General features: G+C 39.9%; 1 pseudogene; it reads left to right on the top strand.

Moving 5' to 3' along the window:
* Positions 1-1,038: 1,038 nt before the first annotated feature.
* LOC126104644 (5S ribosomal RNA) lies at positions 1,039-1,156 on the top strand (annotated as a pseudogene).
* The last annotated feature ends 7,235 nt before the right edge of the window (positions 1,157-8,391 follow it).

The raw sequence follows: 8,391 nt of genomic DNA, 5'->3' as shown, positions 1-8,391 counted from the left end.
GAGAATTTGTATGAGCGCTGATAACAACGCTAGAATTAGAAGTTATTTTTGGTATCGATTTTTAGTGTTTTCGATGGAGAAAGTCTTTGCTGTATACCTGATATTCACCAAGGGTGAGTAAAAAGAGCAAATGAAGTATCAGGACTCCTTACAGCTGATAATACGAATGGAAAAGAAAGGAAGCGTAAGATTTAGTAGTGAAGAGAGATGGGTAATATACAAATAAATTTCTGTCTGGATAATTGTTCGAATAAGCAGATTATTCAGACAAATTTATTTGCCAATAAATTATTTGTATCTTAAATAACGAATAATATAGAGGGTGAGTCACTAACTACAATAGAATAACTTTGAAAGTATGATAGTAATAGTTGTGGGACAGTTGTTGCATGGGACAACGGGGGCCATAATATGACGTGGGGTTTTTGTTGCTAGGTGGGTTCGCGTCAGAGATATATGGGTCAACTTTTTTTAAAATGGGATTCTATAGTTTGGTTCTTATTTTCTGATAGCGGCTATCGAGACGAATCCAAGGTTGTGTGACAGGTTGTTGAAGGTCTTTCTTCCGCTGAGGAGCTATCATTCTTTCTTTTATATAAGTTTTTTGAGATGAAACATGTATTCTGACACATGTTTTAGCTGCCAAAGGAGCTTTCTTGTTATCATTTCTCTTTCTATTCATGTTTCCTCGACTACTTTCACTGCACACTCATTCAGGTCCTTTTGACGAACAAAACTCTTATCAATGGACATTGCGACCGAGTTGTTGCAGTGTATCTCAACGAAAACACTCAGAAACGAAATTAACTTCACGCCATGAGAAAATGAGATAAATCACATGACCGCTGCAGTGAATGTAAACAAACTGGGTTAACTGTGAGGCGTTTAGGCGTCTGAACATATCTCGCCACACAAAAATCGACTTCTTAGGTTTGACAGATAAACAATGAGTGCTAGCGAAGAGAGCGAGAGAGTGGGGGTGTGCAGTTGAGCTCCAGTGTCACAAAGGACAAAAAGAAGAGCTTCTTCTACGGTTTAGCCAACGGCCTTTCCACAGTGGTAACACCGGTTCCCGTCAGATCACCGAAGTTAAGCACTGCCGGGCTGGGCTAGCACTTGGATGGATGACCACCCGGTATGCAGAGCGCTGTTGCCAAGCGGGATGCATTCAGCTCTTGTGAGGCAAACTAAGGAGCTATTTGATCGAGAAGTAACGGCTCGGGTCTCGTAAACAGACATACAGCCGGGAGTGCGGTGTGCTGACCACATGCCGCTCCATATCCGCATCTATAATCCGTTCATCATAAGAATAAACCTGATGTAAACATTTCGCTATGTATTGTTCCGCTTTTACTGAAACCTCATTGGATTTCCGTTTAAAATGGGACTACACTCAAGCTGTATTGAGTACTGCCAAGTACAATAATAAGGGTACGTTTTGTGCTGTGCGTTACGCGCACATCGACTTAGCGATAATACGGGACAACAGCTTTAGCCGCTCATTTAACTTGGACAGCACTGGCCGGTCAGCTGGTACAGCTAGCCTGCAGTGACGTGGCCACCTGCAGTTCACACGTAAAAAGAGACGATCAGAGGAGCAATACAGCTTCGAATGTAATTTAATTTTTATGGAGAATGAAATAATAAACTCAAAACCTCCCACAATACGCTCCTTAGATGACTAGGCGAAAACCGTAACACGCCATCGTTTTAAGCTAACGTCCTATTGTTACTAAAAACAAGAATGATTAAAATTCTTGACTTGCCTAGAGGGTAATTTTTCTGCGTAAGCTGTGTGTAACGTAAGAAAGTAATGACGGAGTTTACCGTATACTTTAATATTGAAGCCACTGAAGGTATTACTTACAGTCAGTCGTCTGGTAATCTCGTAGCTTCTTCCTTATCCGAATCCGAGAAATACATTTCAGTTCTGGAAGTGTCACCATCTACGTTGATAACGAGCCTATCAACAACAGAATCCACGAAGCAAATCAGGTGCAGCATCTTCTATTATTCTTTTATCCCGCCAGCGTTCGGCCGTGACGTGAAAAAAAGCTGCGTGAGTTAGTTCCAGTACACCTGTCAACTTAACAGTCTTCTTACTTATCAGACCAAATCCCGCAGCTTGGCTCCAGATCAGTTCTGCTGGGTTCATATTGTAGTGGTAAATTAGCAAACATAAAAATGTAGCATTTGTGCTCTATGCTGGGAAAATGATTGTTTTTCATGTTTCTACGAGTACGATACTTATCTACTTCTGTGATATAAAATGATGGACATACTCCAGATAAAGAGGATCTGGTTTTACATTTCTGCTTTAAAAATTAATGTTTTGTTGTCCTAATTTAAACAATTTTTTTATTAACAGTATTTCATGAGACATGGATAGTTAAGAATTTGTAATTGAAAAGGAAACACGAATTTCGCATCCAATATGTAATTATAAATCAGACGACGTGTATTATTAATGAAAAATTTTGAGATGTAGGTATTTCAAACTGTACGGGGAAAAGAAAAAATATACTAGGCAGATATGATCTAACACACGAATAACAGGATTTGGTTTACACCCCATAACGCTACTTACTGCGCAACACGTTCTATGAGAAACTGTTCGCCAACTGCATTATACACCACTAGCCATTAAAATTGATACAACAAGAAGAAATGCAGATGATAAACGGGTATTCATTGGACAAACATATTATACTAGAACTGACATGTGATTACATTTTCACGCAGTTTGGGTGTATAGATCCTGAGAAATCAGTACCCAGAACAACTGAGGGGCTGTAATAACGGCCTTGATACTCGTGGGCATTGAGTCAAACAGAGCATGGATGGCGTGTAGAGGTACAGCTGCCCATGCAGCTTCAACACGATACCACAGTTCATCAAGAGTAGTGACTGGCATATTGTGTCGAACCAGATGCTCGGCCACCATTGACCATACGTTTTCAGTATATGAGAGATCTAGAGAATCTGCTGGCCAGGGCAGCAGTCGAACATTTTCTGTAACCAGAAAGGCCCGTACAGAACCTGCAACATGCGGTCGTGCATTATCCTGCTTAGATGTAGGGTTTCGCAGGGATCGAATGAAGGGTAGAGCCACGGGTCGTAACACATCTGAAATGTAACGTCCACTGTTCAAAGTGCCGTCAATGCGAACAAGAGGTGACCGAGACGTGTAACCAGTGGCACTCCATACCATCACGCCGGGTGATACGCCAGTATGGCGATGACGAATACACGCTTCCAGTGTGCGTTCACCGCGATGTCGCCAAACACGGATGCGACCATCATGATGCTGTAAACAGAACCAGAATTCATCCGAAAAAATGACGTTTTGCCATTCGTGCACCCCGGTTCGTTGTTGAGTACACGATCGCAGGTGCTCCTCTCTGTGATGCAGCATCAAGGGTAACCGCAGCCATGGTCTCCGAGCTGATAGTCCATGCTGGTGCAAACGTCGTCGAACTGTTCGTGCAGATACCCGTCGCCTCCACTGCTAGTGAGTGATACGAGGTCGTCGGGATCCAGCACGTCGTTCCGTATTACCCTCCTGAAACCATCGATTCCAGATTCTGCTAACAGTCATTGGATCTCGACCAACGCGAGCAGCAATGTCGCGATACGATAAACCGTAATCACGATAGGCTGCAAGCCGACCTTTATCAAAGTCGGAAACGTGATGGTACGTATTTCTCCTCCTTACACGAGGTATCACAACAATGTTTCACCAGGCAACGCCGGTCAACTGCTGTTTGTGTATGAGAAATCGGTTGGAAACTTTCCTCATGTCAGCACATTATATGTGTCACCACCGGTGGCAACCTTGTGTGAATGCTCTGAGAAGCAAATCATTTGAATATCACAGCTTCTTCTTCCTGTCGGCTAAATTTCGCGTCTGTAGTACATCTTCATGGTGTAGCAATTTTAATGGCCAATAGTGTATACAACGCTGGGAGAACTTCAAAGCAGATTATCTCTGTAAATTTATGAAAAACGTAGAGAACAACCTATTTCTCGGAACTTTGCGAACGTGTTCCATTACAGAACAGAAAGCAGCCTCAGCCACTTTCATACTGCGCATTGACAGCGCCAAAATCAGAGCACAACGCTGAAGAGGCTGTGACTGTACACTATTTTTGAAATAAAAACTACGTAGCTAAAGCGTGATTAAGAAAAACGTTGATAGCTGTTAATACATTTGAATATCTTAAAGTTTCATTTAACGTAACTTAGTAATAAGATACCTCTTACATAAGTAGGGCCTCCTTCCAACAGCGTAACAACACCAGCGTACGAGTGCTACGGCTTCTGACCAATCGTCGCTTTTGTGTTTGTTTACAGCAGGTTTATTCTTATGATGAACGGTTATAATGACACGTGTGGGCTGAGGATGACATGGCGGCCAGTCGTCATATTGGGGCTTCATGGTCTCTTCGGGAACGGTTTAGTTTAGTTTCTCCTACGGTTTGCCAGGTAAACACATTGAAAGGCAAGAACGTGCAAATGAAATAATTCTCTTGAGTGTATAATTGCAATTTATTAATTAATTTCTTTTTGCTGTTTTCCAAAAAATTGCGACTTTCACCTACATCTGAGCACTATTTTGCCGGAAGTAGTGGCCGAGCGGTTCTAGGCGCTACAGTCTGGAACCGCGCGACCGCTATGGTCGCAGGTTCGAATCCTGCCTCGGGGATGGATGTGTGTGATGTCCTTAGGTTAGTTAGGTTTAAGTAGTTCTAAGTTCTAGGGGACTGATGAGCTCAGAAGTTAAGTTCCATAGTGCTCAGAGCCATTCGAACCATTTTTGAGCACTATTTTGCGTGAAAACCATGCAACATACGAAAAAATGTTAGACATAATTTGTAGGTAATTTACACCGCTTTATTTTACTATTGGGCCACTTTTTGTGTAAATAGCTTGCTTTGAAAATTATAAGCTGAAAACCAATAAAAAGGTTTTTTTGTTGTTTTTTTATGTTTTCTCATATTTGCGGGAAAATTTTTGTTTGGCAGTTTCAGATTCGTGTTCAGCGCCGCAAGAAGCATAAAATGAATCACTAAAAAGAACTACACCAAAATTTTCCACTTCAAACCGTTTTTGCGGTATGGCCTATGGAGACATGTGAAGGCCACATGGATAGGCCACGCGCTTGCAGGGGTCTACTTCCTGTACTCAAATTCTTTTGTTTTCTTTTGTTTGATTACGTCTTCCTGCTCTGTGCTACTGGTCAAATTGCTTTTCGGGAACCTTTATACTAAAAAAAAAAAAAAAAGAAAGAAAAAGAAATACGTAGCCTTTGTCCGTCTGCATGTTTATTTATGAGAGTAACGTGTTGGAATTTGAAGTAAATCGGTCAAGAACATCTCGAGGGGTTTGCAAACGATGTTGAACAACGTCTTGTTTTGGTGTAGGGTGCCCCTAGACGTTGGTCAGTATTCAAAGATGTGGCAGGAACGCCCATTTAAGGCAAAAAGCTTCATATGGACACACTCATATGTCCCACCGAGAATTTTTTTCGTGGTGGAGAATATTGAATGTGCATTTGTTTTTGAGCTAGCAGCATGTACGTATGTGTCTTATCCTCACAAGGGAACATCCAGAGGTACTCACAGAAACAACAAACCGTGCCCTCCCAAAAGTGATTTAATACACTGAAGCTGATGGTTGAATATTCATTGGAACATTTATTGTGTACTGCATAAGATCTGTAATGTTACGTGTACGATGATGGTTAGAGGCGAATGTGTTAAAAATACATATTTTTCAGTGGATACTTCGTAAAACGCACGGTGTAAATTTTAATAACTGTTGTATATGCGTATTACGTAAAACTTATAGTGTATTCTAGAGAAAGTAAATAACAATGTACAGTAAATGTATTCTACCTAAAACCATTCCGAATAGAGCATATGTCCATATGAAGTTTTTTGCTTTAAATGATCGTTCTTCACTTATTCCTGGATAATGACCATTTCTTCTCGGACACCATGTGTGATGGTGTGCAGTACCCACAGTCAACACAATTTTTAAATGGCGTTACGATTGAAAACTTTATTTACTAACATATTTTCATAGTATTTTAGCTAAACGCTTTTTGAGACAATGCCACCATCACTGCTAAGATTCTTCCAAAATGAAGTGGTTAGATAAACTTTCTAGACCAGTCACTGTTATCGCTAGCTACATTAGGCTCGCGGTAAACAGTCTGAAAATCTACGGACAATATATGTTTATTCTGAAAACAAGCGCGACTGCTTTTCTAGTAGGCGTGTCCTAACAAAAGCAAATGATACCGCCACTAGTGAAACACTTCCAAACCGCGAGCAGGAGAGAAAATATTTACCCTGTAAACATCAAACGCTGCGCCGCGGCGAGGTTTAACGCCACACAGATTTTATTAATATAGGACTCTGCCAGGATACAGTTGTCCGTTTCATCATACTTCGTCTGTAGGAGGCAAAAGAGTTTCACTCTCAATTTTATCGCTCGACGATCTTTCTTTCCAGCATTATTTTATATTAGTGGCCAGTCGTTAAGAAACGCGAAAAGGTGAAGGCTGTAACGCTATTATTGATATTACCAATGTTTCTCTTATCTGACTCCTCTCTTTGTTTTAGTTTATGAGACTGTATAACCATGTTCTGTGATGTGACATATATGTAAAGGTTTAGTTATTATTTATGACCTAGTGTGTAATTATAATTAATCTTTGGATGTAATTTCAATAATAGCGTGTTGTAAAAGATTTAAAACGTTAGATTTAAAACTTTGAAACTGTATTTGTAATACTGTTTAATGCGTAGGAAAAATAAGTTTGTAATAATGTAAAGCATGGAAAGAAGCCCCTCTGCCACGAAACTGGACTGGCGGGAATATAAAAGATGGAATTGGCGGTTGAACTGCGAGGCTCCTTTGTGGCAAGTGTTAGTCAGTGGCTAGGCGGCAAAGTGTTAGCATCTTGTGAACTGAATGAGGTAAGGAGAACGGCAAGATTGTATAATATAGCCTCTATGAGGACATAATTTGGCCTGTTGTTCATGGCATACTTTGGTTAGCTCTGTATTACTAAGATACGACGCTAAGAAGAAAATTTTCAGAGCTGGTTACGCAGCAAGAGCCATAGATAGCTTTCCCCCTCTTTTGAATTGCACAGGAGATCGATACAACCACCAACTTCTTCTCAAATAACTAGTTGAGTAACATATAACTGCATGGACGAGTCACGTGGTTTCTTTTTCAATAACAGGTTTGCGTTCAGTAAACTTTGTGTTGAGCCCCCGTATTTTATCCTTAGCCGTTTACCTAGTGCTACGATATTTTCGAGTATCGTATGTTATGGAGCTGAAAAGTCGTTTCAGTAAACTTTCACTACAGTTAATAAATTTTGTACAGTAGTAAATTTCATAATTATTCAGTGAGCATAAGTGTTGAAGTACTTCAAGTATTTTTCATAAAAGGATAGATAAAGTTTCACCAAGTTCAGTAGCCAAGGCACGTTATTCATGTTAAAGACTGCTCTTATTGTACTCTTTGTGCAGTGTTGCAGTTACATGCAAAAACGATGATGATCGAGAACAGTTACTGGCTAGCAGACTGTGTAGGGAGAGCGTAAGGTATTATTGTTGTACAGGTTTTTAAGTAATAGTGTTTGTAATTTTATGTGTAGATAGTTAATAGTGTTTCTCATATTGTGTTGTAACTGAAGTATTCAGCCTTGATCTGAGTCTACTGATAGATTACTTTCAAGATACCTATTTTAACTATTGGGCCGGACTTCACTTTCATATTACTATTACTGCACTAATGAGTGAACTTGCCAGCTATGTAACATTCGTGTACTATAGTAAGCAATGGGCTACAACTGTTCAAAGTATACTGGATCCAAATACAACATGTTCCATTTGAAGTAAATAGTATAAGCAAGAGTTGAGTGCCTAACAGAATATTAAAATACTGTGCTGCACATGTTAGCCCTGCATTCAACCATATTTGTAATTTTTTCTTTAGGAATGGTCAGCTTCCTGAACGAATAAAGTACTCATTAGTAAAGCCGCTTTATAAAAAGGGAGAAAGGGATATTGTAGATGATTTTAGACCTATTTCTGTACCATCCGTGTTTGCTAAAGTTTTTGAAAAGGCTGTGTACGTAAGGATAACTGATAATTTTGTATCACATAATGTGCTGTCAAATTTACAGTTCGGCTTTAGAATTCGTTTAACAACTGAAAATGCTATATTCTCTCTTCTCTGTGAGTTGCTGAATGGGTTAAACAAAAGGTTTCGAACGCCAGGCATATTTTTTAATTTAATTAAGGTGTTTGATTGTGTTGATCACAAAATACATGGTGTATATAAAGTCTGGAAACACTTTCAATTATT

This window comes from Schistocerca cancellata, chromosome 1 (assembly GCF_023864275.1).
Source record: "Schistocerca cancellata isolate TAMUIC-IGC-003103 chromosome 1, iqSchCanc2.1, whole genome shotgun sequence".
NCBI classification, from domain to species: domain Eukaryota; kingdom Metazoa; phylum Arthropoda; class Insecta; order Orthoptera; family Acrididae; genus Schistocerca; species Schistocerca cancellata.
This window is presented reverse-complemented; position numbering and strand designations above follow the sequence as displayed.